Consider the following 18,259-nt stretch of genomic DNA (forward strand, 5'->3'; position numbering starts at 1 on the left):
ATCCATTCAGCCATTAATTTTTGTGAATTAAATTTTATTGGAACTTACCCATGCCCATTCATTTGGGTAATGCCTATGGTTGCTCTACAGTGGCAGAGTTGATTAGTTAAGATGGAATCTATCTGACATGCCAAGACCAAAATATATGTGGCCTTCTACAAAAAATTTTGCTAATCCTGGAATTATCACTATTCTCATAAACGGATCTGTCAAAAGGTAGTCAGGATTCTCAATCAAATTCTACTACAGTTAATAGTGCATTAAACTAAATAAAAACCAGGTACTTAAAAAAGGAGTCTGCAAAATGCAATATTTATGATACAAGGTGTGAATAATCAGCATCATGTGATCTTTGTGGAGCCTACTTAAAAAAGTAAATGTAATTTTATATGTTGAAATACCTAAATGATTAAGAAATGTAATTATCTTTGCTTATTCTTAAATGTATTGGATTTTTTAATTAGGATCTTGATTAAAAGATGTTGATTGATAATTTCAATGACAAAATAAGTTGAAAATTTTTAATTATTTAAAAAGTTAAGTGATTTTTATTGGTAGTAGAGACATAAAAAGATCAAAACACTTTCTCCTTTACAACAGTATTTAAATTTTTGAACATTTTATTAAATTTAACATGTATATAAAAGTGCATGAATCAATAAGGTGAATAACGTTTTATAAACTGAATACACCAATGTAACTAACATCCAGATTAAAAACATTTTTTTTTGTTTCCCAGTGTATATAAAGTTATGTTTACTTCATACTATAGTGTATTAAGTGTGTAATAACATTGTGTCTAAAAAAATCCAATGTACATATCTTAACAAATTCTTTATTGCTAAGAAATCCTAACCATCATCTGAGCATTCAGCAAGTTGTAATCATTTTACTAGTGCAGTGTCTTGCCTCCATGCTGAGGGCTGCTGATTGATTAGGGTGGTGGTTGCTTCAGGTTGGGGTGGCTGCAGCAATTTATTAAAATAAGACAACAAAGAAGTTTCCTGCATCAATTGACTCTTCACTTGAACACTTAGAGACCATTGCAAAGTTATTAATTGGCCTGATTTCAATATTGCTGTGTCTCAGGGAATAGGAAGGCCTGAGGATAGGAGAGAGATGGGGAACCACCAGTTGGTGGAGCAGTCAGAACACACAACATTTATCAATTTAAGTTCACCATTCTATATACGTGTGATTCCTGGCATTCCCAAACAATTACAATAGTCACATCAAGATCACTGAATCACAGATCACCATAACAAATATAATAATAATGAAAAGTTTGTAATATTATGAGAATCACCAAAAGGTGACAGGGAGACAAGAAGTGAGCAAATGCTTTTGGCTAAATGACCATGATAGACTTGTTCAATTCAGAACTGCCATACATCTTTAAGTTTTAATAAAAAAACAATTCTACAAAGAGTGACAAGGCACAAATTGCAAGATTTCACATTTATGTGAATGTTCACTCCAACCATTAGTCTAACACATAATCAATGTTTCCATCATGCATATGCAGTGATCTTTATTTTTCCACGTAGGACAGAAATAAAAACTAAATTCACTTGCCTTTAAATATATTACAAAATGTTTACTTTTACTCTTAAAAGTCAATTTCTACCTTTTTAACTACCCCTGTTTTATGGCTGAATCAAGTGATAGGGTTGCAATCACATACATTCTGAAAACTTTACACTGACATATTTGTAAGCACTCAATAAGCCTCTCATTCAGTAGATCCAGAAATAATTTTGTAAAAATTATTAGTTAAAAGTAGAGACTCAACCTAGAACACTAACATAATTATTCCTAACTAAGTCAACCCTATGTTTTTGTTTGGATTAGTTTAGCACCATTAAAAAAGCAAATAAATAAACAAACAAACTCCCAGTGAGTGGTAAGTAGAATAATCTCTTGGCTAGGTTTACGTTGGTTAAAAAAAAATAATAAGAAGAAAAATGTATCCCAAAAATTCAGCAAAATAAATAAAATAAAATAAAGAATCCATTTAGGTCTGAATATTTATGCAAATATTTCCTAGGGATTCTAAGGAATACCTGGTTTAATGTAAAGGTATTTCAATACCTGCTTACATCTTGCTGTACTTTGAACTTAACCTTGCACCTAACCTCAGACATCACACCAGAGCCAAGACTCCCCTATGGACAATATACTACACTGCATACTGAGGTTCAGACATACTACAGGCAGTGGCAGAGTAATCCTATCTTTGTCTTAAAGAAAACGCTAAATGAATTTCTGGTAGTCCTAAAGTAACATGTTCCAGAGTTTCTCAGTCAGAGAAATAAGTCCACTGGTATTGGGAACGGTATTATGAATTCCAGGACTCAATTTATACAATTATAGGTGAAGAACAATTATTTATACAATAGGGGAACTTCAAAAAAATTGCTTTACGTGGTTCAAATAACATAATACATGGACTACTGAGACTCAAATTGGAAGGTTTTTTATTTTATTTATTTTATTATTTTATTTTATTTTTTAATTGAAGTATTGTTGATTTACAATGTTGTATTTGTTAGGTATACAGCAACGTGATTCAGTTTCATATATATTATTCCATTATAGGTTATTACAAGATATTGAATATAGTTCCCTATGCTGTACAGTAGGTCCTTACTGTTTATTTTATACATAGTAGTGTGTATAGGTTAATCCCAAACCCCTAATTTATCCCCCCCACACCTTTCCTTTTTGGTAAACATAAGTTTATTTTCTGTGTCTGTAAGTCTATTTCTGTTATGTAAATAAATTCATTTGTACCATTTTTTTTAAGTTTTCATATTTATGTGATATCATATGATATTTGTCTTTCTCCATCTGACTTACTACACTTAGTATGATAATCTCTAGGACCATCCATGTTGCTGCAAATGGCATTATTTCATTCGTTTTTATGGATGAGTAATATTCCATTGTATATATGTACCACACCCTCTTTATCCATTCATCTCTAGATGGACATTTAAGTTGCTTCCATGTCTTTGCTATTGTAAAAAGTGCTGCTATGAACATTGAGGTGTATGTATCTTTTAGAATAAAAGTTTTTGCCTTTTCCAGATATATACCCAGGAGTGGGAATGTTGAATCATATGGTAATTTTATGGTTAGTTTTTTTTTTCTAGGAATCTCCTACTGTGCTCCATCATGGCTGTACCAATTTACATTCCCACCAACACTGTAGGAGGGTTGCCTTTTCTCCACATCTTCTCCAGCATTTATTGTTTATAGAATTTGATGATGGCCATTCTGACTGGTTGAGGTGATACCTCATTGTAGTTTTTATTTTCATTTCTCTAATAATTAGCAATATGGAGCATCTTTTTATGTGTCTGTTGGTCATCTGTATGTCTTATTTGGAGAAATGTCTAATTAAGTCCTCTGCCCATTTTTTGAATTTGTTTGTTTGTTTGTTTGTTTGTTTTTTGTTTTTTGATATTGAGCTGTACGAGCTGTTTGTATATTTTAGAGATTAATCTCTTGCTGCTCACATTGTTTGCAAGTATTTTCTCCCATTCTGTAGGTTGTCTTTTCATTTTGTTTATGGTTCTTTGCTGTGCAAAATCTCTTAAGTTTAATTAGGTTGCATCAAATGGGAAGTATTTTAAGAGTACCATTTCAGCATTTCTGAAATGATTGTAGGGAAGTAAACTAGATCTTTATAGTTACTAAAAGAAAGTTTAAATTTTTAAATGTTGCAGAATATTGACCTCCCCCTTGCCATCTAATTTCTGGATAATTTCTAAACATATCAAAACAATCAATCAATAGACTTCCAACTATTCACAGATTAAACATTTGAAAAATCAATATCCTCTGTTATGGTTTTTCAGTGACCATAATTAAATTGCTAATTATGTACAAATGGATGACAGGAGATTAGAAAAAACAAGAAATAAATATGATGGTAGATTTTATGAAACATATAATGTAAAGCATATTTAAACTCAAACATGTAAATAATAATATCTTCACTTTTTGAAATTTTGGGTCATATTGATTCCCTAAAATCAGGGAAAACACAACAATTGTGTTAAGTGAGATGGAGGAATAAACCCCTCTGGAGGCAACAATTCCCAATACCAGTTGAGTTTTTGTCTTGAGCTGAAGTCATCTTTCTACCTGCCATTCTCTTCAGAGTTCCATGAATTTCTGCTCATAGCAAGACCTGAAAGGGTCGCTTTAAACAAGAAATAAAGTCAGACCCAGGGTGAATTTTCAAACTATATAAAAGCCTAGTGTTTTTCCTGATGAAGATATTTTGAAACAATCAAAATCTTATTTAAGTATTTTTGAGGTTAAATATTAATTTCCATGGGTTTACTCAACTATGGTAATTGAAAATATTAAAGCTTTTTAAATTAAGTGGTCCATGACCAAGAAAACTATATCCAGAAGTTGTTTAAACACGATAAGACATGAGAAAACTAATAGATCTTGCAATTATTTTTATGAGCTCAACTTGCAAAAATTGAACTAAAGAAGCACAAAGTTAAAGAAACGAGAGGGGAGAAGACAAGGGTATTGTTTTATAAGAACTAAGGAGAAAACAAATAAGCTGGCTCTTCACTACTCATTCAGATTCTCAAAGGATATTGCTGTCATCTGAGACAAAAGAGATAATTCACACCACACATACTTTTAGAGAACTTTCAGCAAAAGTCTGCATTGGAGTTACTACCTGGGTCACAGAAACAGGAAATAAATTGAAAGTTCAGAATATTAAACTGAATGGAATAAAGAGGTTATCACAAATACATGCTGAAAGCAATGATGTCTTAACCTAGAAGCTTTATTAAGAAAAAGATATCTACAGAAAATGTCTCCAGATAACTCTTTCTCTGTTTGTTAGTTTGGATCTCTGTGATGTTACCCTGCCTGGAACTCTGTGTGTGTGTGTGTGTGTGTGTGCATGTGCGTGCATGTGTGCACACACGTGTACCTGGGCACAGTGCTAATTTATTATATTCATGTGCTAATGCAATTTCATATTATAGAAAATAATGTCTACCTAAACAAGATCTTTCACACATTTCACTTTATATTTATTATTCTGATTTATTTTCTTAAATATCTCAGGCCACCCCTTCCCACCCTCTGTGCAATGAGTTCTTTACATTTTTCAGTATAGCTGCGCTTCTGGTGCTGACACTTATTAAAGTACCTTAAAGAGACTAGTGAAAGACACTAAAGTGACCCATAAAATGGGAATCTTTGATAGATTTAGCTCAAATCAACTCTGGCCTTTGAAATGTACCTTAGGACTTGTCTGCTTATATGAATCTCATCTACAGCCAGCAACTGAATGTCACCTCACTTGATCACACCAGACCAGAATAATCAGAGAAGGTGGCATGGTTGCCATGTAAGGGTTCCTGTCTTATCAAAATTTCTCTAGGCAGAAGTTTTCTCTTTTACCCCTCGATTTGTTGCAGGTAATATATGACAGTATACCAAGCTCTCAAACAGCACTTACAAACATCTGAAGTTGTATCAAGCCCTGAGTATACTAACACAATTTAAATCAACAAATTGTTTTGTTTTGGGAAAGAAAAAAGTTTAATAATATGTGAATCTCACTGGTTAGATGCAAATAAAAATTTCAACGTGTTTTTATGCACTGCTTCCTACACATAACCAAAGCTAACATAAAAAAAAATGTCCTAAGATGAAAGTACTTGGAAATTTGTAAAACAATTCATTAATTGACAAGTAAAAACTATTTTTGAAGCTAAAAGAGGTAACATAAACATCAGGTTAATTTGTTTATTTTTTCTATTTTAGGCATAATTTATTGTAATGGGGGTCTGGTGTGTGGTGCTATTATATTATAATATTTGGTTATGTATCATATTTCAGATTTTTTAAATTAGTGGTCCTTATTTTTTAGAGAAGATTTACCTTTATGAAAAATTGAGCAGAGTACAGAAAGTTCCAATATAATTCCTGACCCTCACACACACATAGCTTCTCCTATTATTAACATTTTGTATTAGTGTAATTATCTGTTATAATTGGTGAGCAGATATTGATACAGTATTATTAACTAAAGTCCATAATTTACATTAGCATTCACTCTTTGTGTTGTACATTCTACTAGTTATAACCAAATATAATGATATGTATTTATCATTACAGTATCATACAGAATAGTTTCACTGTCCTAAAAATACCCTGTGCTCTGCCAATTCATCCCCACTTCCTTTTCCCCAAGCCCCTGGAAACTTCTGGTCTTTTTATTGTCTCTCTAGTTTTGCCTTTTCCAACATTCCATACAGTTGAATCAGACAGCATGTATCCTTTGCAGATTGGCTTTTTTTCGTTTAGCAATATGCATTTAAGTGTCTTTTGTGACTTTTTGTGGCTTGATACATGGCTCATTTCTTTTTAGCTGAATAATATTCCATTGTATGTATGTACCTCAATTTGTCCACTCACCAATAAAGGACATCTTGGTTGCTTCCAAATTTTGGCAATTATAAATAAAACTGCTATAAACACTTGCATGCAGGTCTTTGTGTGGGCAGTTGCTTTCAATTCATTAAATACCTGAAGAACAGCTGCTGGATCATATAGGTTTAGTTTTGTAAGACTATGTTTAGTCTTGTAAGAAACTGCCAAAGTGCCTTACAAAGTGACCATCCCATTTTGCATTCCCACCAGCAATGAATGAGAGTCCCTATGGCTCCATATCCTTGTCAACATTCGATATTGTTTGTGTTTTGGATTTTAACTATGGTAATAATTGATATGGTATCTCCCTGTTTTAATTTGCATTTCCCTAATGACATGTGATGTTGACCATCGGTTCATATGTGTGTCAATCATGTGTATATGTTCTTCAGTGAGATGTCTGTTGAGGTCTTTGGCCCACTTTTATATTCAGATGTTTGCTTTCTCATTGTTGAGTTTTAGGGATTCTTTGTATATTTGGTTCCAGTCCTTTATCAACTATGTATTCAGCAAATATTGTCTCACAGTCTTTGCATTCTTCTAACAGTGTTTTTGCAGAGCAAAAGTTTTTAATTTTATTTAAGTCCAACTTACAGTTTTTCTTCTTTACTGGGTTGTACTTTTGGTGTTTTATCTAAGAAGACATTGACAAACCCTGTGTTATCTTCTAGGAGTTTTATAGTTTTGTGTTTTACACTTAGGTCTATGACACATTTTGAGTTGATTTTTGTGAAGGATGTAAGGTCTATGTTTAGATTTATTTTTACATGTGAGTATCCACTTGTTCCAGCACCGTTTGTTGAAAAGACTCTCCTTTCTTCATTGTGTTGCCTTTGTTCCTTGTCAAAGATCAGTTGACTATATTTATGTGGGTTGGTTTCTGGACTGTCTATTCTGTTCCATTGACTTGTAACATACTTTAGTTTTTTTTTTTTTTTTTTTAATTTCTGGTTCATTGTATAACACTGTACTATGACAAGCAAAATTTTTCTTTTAAAATTATTTATAGAATATTATATTAATTCTTATTTAATTAGTCAGAAATCAAGAACTTCATTTTGTTCTTTTTAAATTAAAAACTAATGGGTTTCTTGGGAAAATAATATTTGCTAAACACAAATTGGCTTTATAGAAAATCTTGGAATTGTCTAATCCAAGGACATGTCTATAGATTAAGATATTTATTTGCAGGTACATAGACAGTACTATAAAATAATTCAGAATAATGAAAAAATATTTTAATTAATAGTAGTAATAACAGTAAAGTTTTCAAAATATTATTAGCTTTATAAATTTTGTCTAAGATATTTCTTTCTTTAATCCCTTAAGAATGTTTTTTAGTCAATGGGTTTTCAACACTTAGAGTCACAGACATTTGATAATAAATTTAAAAATCTCTCTTTATATGAAAACATTGAAATTCATTCAAATTCTCTATGAAATTCGAGGAGTTGATGTTTCTTTTGAAACACATCCATGGATCCTAGGATCAGAAACAATTAGACCAAGCACTCATATAGTATATTCTCAGAATTCAACAAAATATTAGTAAACATTGAGTGATTTTTCTGGTTTTTGTAGTCAAATAAATTTTGAAAATTTCAAAATTAATAAAATTCAGCAAAGTTGAGGCTTTTCTAAGGTAGTATCTCTCAGATCAGATCCTTAAATATACTAAGGTACATGATGGCTATTCAAAGGGGGCATAAAGTACATAGCACTTAAAACTAAATTGAAAATGGAATCATTTTTTTCCCTTTCTTTCTTTCCTCAGAGCATCTTACAGGAATAGTGTGGCCGGGAATACTCTAGAAAGACTGAACTAGTCTAATGTTCTGTAATGTCTCTGATGAAGGCTTTATGTAAAATTACATGACATGCAATCATCCTATTTGTATTTCTTCTTCCTATAGCCCTTTAGCATTTCTAGAACTACTTTAAGTTCTAATGTATATTAGGGCAATGTGGCATCTGAATTTGATAACCAGGGTTCCAGTGTAACCTGGAGTTGGTGATCCAAAGATGAGAGAGAAGATTCCAGTCCTAATGCAATACCACTGAGGTAGCCTAAAGTGTGCCCAATATCTCAAAACATTGACTTAGTATCCTTTCCTTACATCCTCTATTCTTATATATGAAAGATAAGCTATCTTATATATGAAATTTTCTCCTGATTCCCCAACATGTACCTCTTCCAACAATCCTTGAAAAATTGAGAGTGAATTCATTTTTTTCCTGTGCTCTATGGACTTCTGTCATTTCTCTCCAATTGTCCCTTATGGCATATTTTTTCTGTTCTTCTGCATATCAATTTAGAGAGAAAATTAAGTTTTCATTCATTCAATTGTCCCTTGACCTTATTTCATTCAGCATCCGTGTTTCAGCTCTGAGATTTTGAGCTCCTAGGCAGAAAGTGTCATAACAATTTAGCTTGATTTTTAGAGCAGTCAATATTTCAACACACATATTTAAACAATTTATTATGAAAATTATTTTAAAAATCGATGATGCATGTTATGACCCCCCCAAATATTACATGAGCTATTAAACTTATTTAGATATCTTTCAATCATTGTGGCTAGAAATTATGCTAAGATGATTTTTAAATTCACAGGGTAGGCACTTGAGAAGTCTTATTTTAAGACCACTTTTTTTGGGGGTTACATTTTTGTGTGTGTGTGTGTGTTATGCAGGCCTCTCACTGTTGTGGCCTCTCCCGTTGCATAGCACAGGCTCCGGACACAGGTGCAGCAGCCATGGCTCACGGGCCCAGCCGCTCTGTGGCATGTGGGATCTTCCCAGACCGGGGCATGAACTCATGTCCCCTGCATCAACAGGCGGACTCTCAACCACTGCACCACTGCACCACCAGGGAAGCCCGGGGGGGTTACTTTTATATAGGAAATTATTTGGGAAGCTAAGAGGTGGGTCCAGCCTTTTACCTGGTGGTAAAATAAAGAGGTGGGAAGAAAAGTTTGTGAAAACAGTTTGAGAATATTAGGAGAAATAAAGACCGATTTCTCCTTCCTACTCTGTATTACATCATCAGGAATACACCAATGTAGCTTAACATATTTATCTTTTAAAATACACATAATAACTGAGAGAGAGAGAGAGAGAGAGAGAGAGAGAGAGAGAGAGAGAGAGATTTGTTTTTCATGTGTTTAATGTCTGTTCCTGTTGGTTTACCTGCTTATCTCATCCAATAACTGAATATTCCTTGATGTGTCTTTTGAATCTTTGACTATAAATAGCTCAATGCATGCACTGAACAAATGTTTCAGTGAATGAATGAATCCCTGCCAGCTAGTTGAAAGGAAGGTTATTTGAGAATATAAATATTGAGAAGTAGGATAATTTTGACTTGGTTCATATGTAGCAATGTGAAGCATGAAGGCACTGAAGCCCTCCCCTACCCCACAAAAAAAAGCAAGCTATTGCCCTGTCACAGTGGCTTGGACAATTAGCCATTTGGTAAAGCTCAATAAATGTATTTTAGACTATTTGAGTAGGCATGGAAATCTCAAGTTGCTCATATTATGTTAATAAAGATAATTATGGATAGAATACAATGTAATAGATATGAGGGTCTAAAGGAAACAATGTAATAGATATGAGGGTCTAAAGGAAACAATGGACAATTTGTGGGGAGAAGACTTTTAAAAACATAAATTGGTTTTGTTTTAAGAGCTTTTGGAGACTTCTGACAGCCTATCATTATGTGAAGGGAGCAGGTGTTTTCGTTGTTTCTCTAGCTCTTGCCTTTAGTCATCTTTCAAACTTTAAAAGTGAATTACTTCACTGTAAGATGTGTAATAAAAACTCCCATTTGAATGATTAAATAATTAGAAAGAAATATATAATTGGGCAGATCTTGAAAGATACATTCTGAAATATCTCTTAAATTGTACAAAATAATGTCTATAGATGATAAATGCTTTAAAAATGTCTTCAGTATATAAGCAAGTTTCCGATGATTCCACTAAGGCATCTTGTCAGTCCTCTCAATTTGAACATATTCCAAAAAACAGTTGGGAAATTAAATCAGGTAGATGCAAAATCAGTATATGAACACAGCTATAAAGGAGCAAAGTGGTGTCTGTCCATGAAGTTCATCACTCTAAAATTATTCCTTTGTTGAAATTACTCAAAACACTAAACCATGGGCTATTAAGTATATTCTGTGGGGTGCTATATAAAAGACATTCTTATGGTAGGGATAATGCTACCCACAACATACCAGTCTATAAATTCCAACCAAGTTAGCAAACTATTATGTGACTTGGGAAACATGAATTCATGCTGCAATGAATGAGTTATCTCCTTTTTACACTCTTTCTTTTTTATCTTCATGTCCTCCTTTTTACACTCTTGCCTCAAAAGGAACAAGTGTAATATTTGACCATAAGTAAGCAAGTTCAGGATGACATCATTGAATGAGATGTGCCAGATTTTCTGAGGAATAGAAAATGGATAATGTAACAAGCCAATAAATTCCCTGTAGAGCTTTGTTACATTTTTGTTTTTATAATTTAAGGACAGTTGTTTCAATAATTTAGACTTTTGTTGAACCTAGAGCTTTTATTCTGGTAATACATTTTAAAGTATATAAAATAAGTTTATCGTACCTATGTTCAAATGTACCTGGATATTTCATATAAGCCCCTTTTCTCCTTGTAACATAAATTATATATATATTTTTCTGCTTTGACCACTGGTGTTAAACTTAATTACATGGTAAAGATGTATAAAATGGATTCCAGAATTAGCTGAGTAGACATGGAAAACATATCCTTGTCCCAGTGTTTAATTATTTCACAAATAATCGCTAGCATTAGCCTTTTTTTGTACCTTTTTGAATAGATATTTTGTAAAGATTTTTTTTTTCCACTGAGCTTCATTTTTGTTTTATTTCCCGATTTGGAAAAAAAAAATGTATTCTTGCAAATCCTTAAAGCATGAGTTTCCAAAAAGAAAATTCAATCAAAATCTTTGACCATAAGAATATTAGTAAAAATGGTATAATTTAATATTTAACCCCTTTATAGCCTGTTTTAACCTAAAAAAAAGTAAAAAAATAAAGCAACCTCCCCGTTTTTTTTCTTTTCTTGTTTGTATCTTCTGGCACACCATCTGCTCTTTCCAATGTCCTAGCCTACCGAAAATAGACCGAGATTTTTTTTGTGTCACATATTCCACATCTATAACATCAGGCATATAGAAGAATTTTTTTTAACTTTGGTTGAAGGTCAAGAGAAGATTCATGTTCAGTATACCTATAATATAGTATCACTATACATACAACTGATAGTATCCAAAGGACAAAAGTTTGTCTTTCTCAGTGTCATAAACCTGGGACAATGTCCACTAATGTCAAGTATGCTGTGATGTCTCAAAATATCTAAAGACCTTCACCTTTGGATTGGCTTCCACATCACATTAAAAACACAAGAAACAGAATCTTATCATTTTAAATATAATTTATCTATAATATTATTACGTATTTTGACATTACCTCAATAAAAGAATTACTTTTGAAAAATGTTTTCTTCGTGGCAAAAATTAAATCCAGCCCCAAAGAATGAAGAGTTTCTATCTAAAAGCAATTCAGATATATCTTAAACAAAAACAGTATCAGTGGTTTAATTAGCTACTTTGACTAATACCTTTTCTAATAAATAAATTCTAATTTGTTTAAAATAAGCCACCTTAAAGATCACTCTTATAGATTATATTTTGGAATGTAAAATAAAACCAAAGGGAAAAATACATAGGTTTGGGAGATAAAAAAGGAAGTCTCATAAATATGTGATCAAATAATTTACATAATTCTTTTGAAGAGTGATCTTTTGTAAAGATCTGAGAGGCAGCAGAGTCCAGTGGCTGAGAGAGCAGAGTGAGGCCAGGCTACCTGTGTTTGAATGTGGGCTCTAATAGGTAGTAACTCTATGACCTTGGACAAGTTACCCAAACTATGTGCCTCAGTTTCCTGATCTGTAGTACAATGGATGTACTGATAACACCTATTTTGTTGTCAGAACGATTAAATACATTAATAATTAAAGCATTTATATATGCTCATATAAGAGCAATTCCTAGCATAAGAGTAATTCTTCCTTTTTTTTTCCATTATAGTTTATTATAAGATATTGAATATAGTTCCCTGTGCTATACAGCAACTCTTTGTTCTTTATATATTTTATATATAGTAGTGTACCTCTGTTAATCCCATACTCCCAATTTGTCTCTCCCCGCCACTTCTCCTTTGGTAACCATAAGTTTATTTTCTATGTCTATGAGTCTGTTTCTGTTTTGTAAATAAGTTATTTTGTACTATTTTTTAGATTCCATATATAACTTATATCATAATATTTATCTTTCTCTGTCTGACTTACTTCACTTAGTATTATAATCTCTAGGTCCACCATAAGGGCAATTCTTAGCATGTATTAAGTACTTAATAAATAAACAAAATAGACTTGAACTCATGTTCAGATGGCGATTCTCATAGCCAGATACATAATTTTTCCATCAGTTTGCATGCTTGTTATATGAGGAGATATGATTTGTTGAATCTTATTCCAATTAACTATCTTAAGATTCTTAAAATGTTCATTGAAATGAGATTAGAAAGCAAGGAATCAGGACACAGAAAATAAGGACTGGTTTTTATATAGAAGAACTTCAGAAAGAGAATGAAGCCCATTATTCAAAGAAAATATTTTTCTTACTACTCCTGAGTAAATACAGAACAACCCCTAAAAAGAGAAAATAGATTAGGGCTTTATTTTTTAAATTACCAAATGAGAACTATAGCAAGCTCATAGGAAGAAAACTGTATGAATTACCATGAGTCAATGTACACTAGTATCCTTTCTGCTAAGCTACACATGTTGAATTTCTAGGTATAACTACATTCAGGAAAATGATCCTTAATATAAATACTTAAGTTACAGCACTGTGCATTTTTTTTCCTATTAAGACCATTAGGAATTGAGGTAATAATGTCATTTATATTTATTATTATAACTCTTTTATTTATTATTGGCAATAAACACTAGACACCTGATTTATTATCTCTTATAGTAATCCACATATTTGGTTGCAAAATATAAAAGCCAACCCTGGTTAACATAAGCAGAAGAGAAATTCAAAAAATGTATGCTGAGTAACCCATCAAAGTGATGGGGAAGTGAGTAGAGAACAGCTTAGACAACCAGACACTGAAAAATCAGAGTAACAAAGGGAGGTGGAGAAGCAGAATCCTGTATACTCACTACCCCTGCTACTCAGGGGCCACCATAGACCTTCAGACTCTGGATGGCAGTGCTTGCCACTGTCACAGAGGTAAATTCTGAACTCCCCTTGCTTCTTGGAATATTTAGAGAAGATTAGAAGCTGATGAGCCAAATCTAGGTCATGGACCCTGATCTTGTTGTCAAGGGTTATGGAGAACAAGTATCTGAACTTTCCAGCATCCACTGTGCAAGGCAGAGCAATACTATTATTGTATTCCAGAAGCATATGTTTAAATGCAGGGGGACCAAAACCAGTAAATATCCACTACACCTGTCATGCTGAGTTGGACAAAAGAGTATGTATTCTGAAATAGACAGGCTGGGTTTGCATTCCAAATGGGAAATTACTACCTGTGAGGTAGTCACAGAGTACTAACATCTTAGGGCTGTTATTTTTTGCCACATATAGACCCCCATGTAAATGATATCACACACCATATGAAAGTTTGTTGTGAGAATTAAATGAGATAATTTATCTAAAGGTGAAAGATTCAAAGAAGTTACATAATGTGTACTATTTAACACCTCCAATCCACTTCCTTTTTATTTTACCAAAAAAAAAAAAGTTCTTGATATTGAGAACTTTACATCTGCAACTGGTATGGAAACTTTCTGTTTTACATAAAGCACATCAAGCTGGTGTGGGTGCATATTCCTTCCTGTTGGATAGAGAACAAAACCTTCAACAGGGAGCAGCTACAAACACTGGAGAGAGGAAAAGCAGAAAGTGTGGCAAGGCTTAATCATTTAAATCACAGATTAAGTCAACATAATAACAGAGAAAATGCAGAGTTTTAAAATGTGTGACTACAGGGGCAAAAACTCACGGGGCCTTTTTATTGGGATCAACAGAGGAAATGAACTAAATGAACACAATTTCATATCTCCTGAGAAAAAATAAAGCAAATGATTAATAAGTAAGTGGTTTATTTTACACATAAATTTATTAAAAATTGTCTTTACATGCAAGCCCTTATACAACAGAATACAAACATTAACTGCATGAAAAACCAATAATAAGTAATAAAAGCTGTTAACTACTAAACTTTCTTGAGATCTCACCATGTACACATCCAAATTAATCCAATTTATAAAAGACCCTTTCCCCCCATCATTGAAAAACTAAAGTAGAAAACAAAAGCTAAAAGCTTTAAGGAAGGTGATATTTTCCTCAAAGAATACAATAGTGGGCAAGAAAGCAGGGACCATCATACATCATTTTATACAACTGGGAAGTGGATTGAAGACAATCTTTTGAAACAGTTTTTCAAATGCCACCGATTCTGATGTACCAAAAATATAGTAAGTTTACTTCTCAGCTGGTGCTACCACAGGCTAATACTACTTTAAAGTTTTCAAGTTAATGGTTCAAAGGATCACAAGCTCTCCATCTGTCAACATGAAGTCAAGCTGCATACGGTGATGAATACCTGATACATTGTTGATATAAAAGTTTCATCTGAGACTCTTTCTCGCTGGTTAATTAATGTGGTAGGGAATGGAGAGGGCTCTGGAGAGAAACCTTCACTGTGCATTACAGGAGGGGGTCATCTCTACTTCAAATGAATCAGCCCTCAATATTTTTAAAATTTTATTTACGAATGTATGAATTTATGTATGTATTAATTCTTTATTTCCTCCTTTTTTTCTAGGAATGATATACTACCCTTGCTTACAGGGGAATGTGATTGAGGGTTTCACAAAAGACAGTCCATTCTGCCACTGTGAAGATATTTTTAAGAGCGAATAATTATCATTTTCATACCTGTTATAAGCCAAGGGTAATGGAAGTTCCAAGTGATAGATCATTTTATTTTTCAACTTAAGACAAGGATAGAATGGAAGTTGTTTTTGTTTATGTTGTTTCACAGCTTCAACTGAGGCAAAACTTCAAAATGCTTAGGCTCCTAGAAGATCTGAATTTGTGGCATATTTGGAATACCAGGAGTAATCTTCCTTAGAGCATCACCAACCCCACTATGTGGTTTGAATGGAAACATACAGTATATGTTAAAGGAGAAGTTGTGTGCAGTTTTGTCTGTGCCTCTTGGACTCCAAAGTTCTGAGCAGAATGCTTAATAAATAGTGCCCAGGACAGGCCTGTAGATTACTTTGTCCTTGAACTAAAACCTCAAAACCAGAGACTTAATGACTCTCAATTTACATTCCAGACTTCATTTTCTTGTATCTGGAAGTCAATGACATGCTTCACCTGACTTTCTACCTCTTTTCTCTACTGCAGCCTCAGGCTGTCCAAATAGGTTGGAAGAAAACAAACACATGCATCTTGGGCACAGTGTTGGATGTATTTATCACTTCTTAGATATTTAACATATTGAGCAGATATTAACTGAAAATTTATCAGTTAAAATCTTATGTATCTGGAGTGGATAAATCATGGAGTAATTTAACAAAGGTAACATTTATTAACAACATTTTCTATCAACTTTCTATAAACTCTCATCTTTATTGAAGTTAAACTTCAAAAGGAACAACAAGTTCAATATCATTTTATGAAACACTATTAATATCGAAGACAAACATTGTAATAGTTGTACTCCAAAAATAATTCAAACAGATCTCACATATGAAAATAATACATCGTGTTCCAGATTTATTTTATGAAGCCAGATGAAGTTGAATATTAAAAAATCAATTATTATAATGTATCATATTAATAGACCTAAGGAAAAATTACACAATCATATCCAAAATTACTCAGAAACTTTTTTGAAAAAAATTATAAAAACCTTGATTTAAAAATTAAATATACATTTATGGTTATTAAAATAACATGCAAAATAGGTATATGTGCTTGTGTACTTAGTCCTAAATTCAGTATATTACATAGGAGATCTTTTAAGGTCATTTCCACCAACGCCAGGAAAAAGACAAGCTTGACCACTATAGCTAGCATTGTATTGGACATATTTGCAAATGTAATTAAATAAAGCAAATAGAATCATAAAAATTAGAAAAGAAGTAAGATTATTTCTAGGAAAAAATGTAAGACAGACTTTAAAAATAACAATAAGATAATTTAAAAACTAGGATATAAAATATGAATAGTTATCATAAGAACAAGTAATAACCAGCTAGATCATATCGTGGATATAAAGATACCATCTAAATAATGCAAAATACTTTTAAAATTCTAACACATAAACCTAAAAAAATGTAAAGTAATTACTGAAAAACAACAACAAAAAATAGATTTGAACAAATTTAAAGACATACCAACCTCATGGATAAAACATAATTAAACATCCAAAAGCCGCCAATGCTTTCTAAGTTAATTAGAAATTCAATACTATTCCTCTACAAACAAAAGTAAAGTCCTTTACTCAGTAAGTATAAAATGTTATTCAAAAGCTTCTATGGAATAAAAGAATAAAAAAACAAAAAAATTTCTCAATAAACATTGATATAAGAAAAGCAAAATGTGTGTGTGTGTTTATGTGTGGGTGACAAGGAGGTGACAGTGGAGCTAGTGTGCCAGATATTTAGTCTCCATAATTAAATGAACATTGTGTTGATGCATGAATGTGTACACAGACAAATAAAACTGAATAGAAATTACAGAAATAAATCCATGTATATAATGAAATTCAGTATATGATGAAAATGGCATCTCAAATATACAGAGAAAAGATACACTTGTTAACAAATTAGATACTTGAAGAAAAAATTAGATTTGTACTTATGGAATATATTCTATATATCACAATGTAAAAATATTAATACTCTAAATAGTAAAGAAAAATGAGAAAATAAATAATCTATAAGAACATTTTAGGGCTTACCTTGTTGAGCAGTGGTTGAGAGTCCGCCTGCCGATGCAGGGGACATGGGTTCGTGTCCCTGTCCAGGAGGACCCCACATGCCGCGGAGCGGCTGGGCCTGTGAACCATGGTCGCTGAGCCTGCTCATCCGAAGCCTGTGCTCTGCAACGGGAGAGGCCACAGCAGTGAGAGGCCCACGTACCTCAAAAAACAAAACAAAACAAAACAAAACAAAACAAAAAAACACTAAATAGTAAAGAAAAATAAGAAAATAAATAATCTATAAGAGCATTATAGTGCTAATAAATAATAGAAGAAAGTTTGTTTAAAACCTGAGAGTAGGGAGAACATTCATTTAATAGTTTTCAGTTTTGTAGGATTGCTGGAACAGCCTTATCACAAACTGGGTAGCTTAAAAAATTGAAGTGTATTATCTTTCATTTCTGGAGGCTAGAAGTCCAAAATCAAGGTGTTGGCAAGACTGGTTCCTTCTCAGGGCTGCGAGGAACCACTGGCTCCAAGAATCTCTCCTTTGATGGCCATCTTCTCCCTGTGTCTCTTCACATCACCTTCTCTCTTGGTGTGTGTCTGTGCTGAAATTTCCCCTTTTGATAAAGGCACCAGTCATACTGGAGTAGGGCCCATCCTAATGACCTCATTCCAACTTGATTACTTCCGTAAAGCCTGTCTCCAAAC

This window comes from Mesoplodon densirostris, chromosome 12, assembly GCF_025265405.1.
Source record: "Mesoplodon densirostris isolate mMesDen1 chromosome 12, mMesDen1 primary haplotype, whole genome shotgun sequence".
NCBI classification, from domain to species: domain Eukaryota; kingdom Metazoa; phylum Chordata; class Mammalia; order Artiodactyla; family Ziphiidae; genus Mesoplodon; species Mesoplodon densirostris.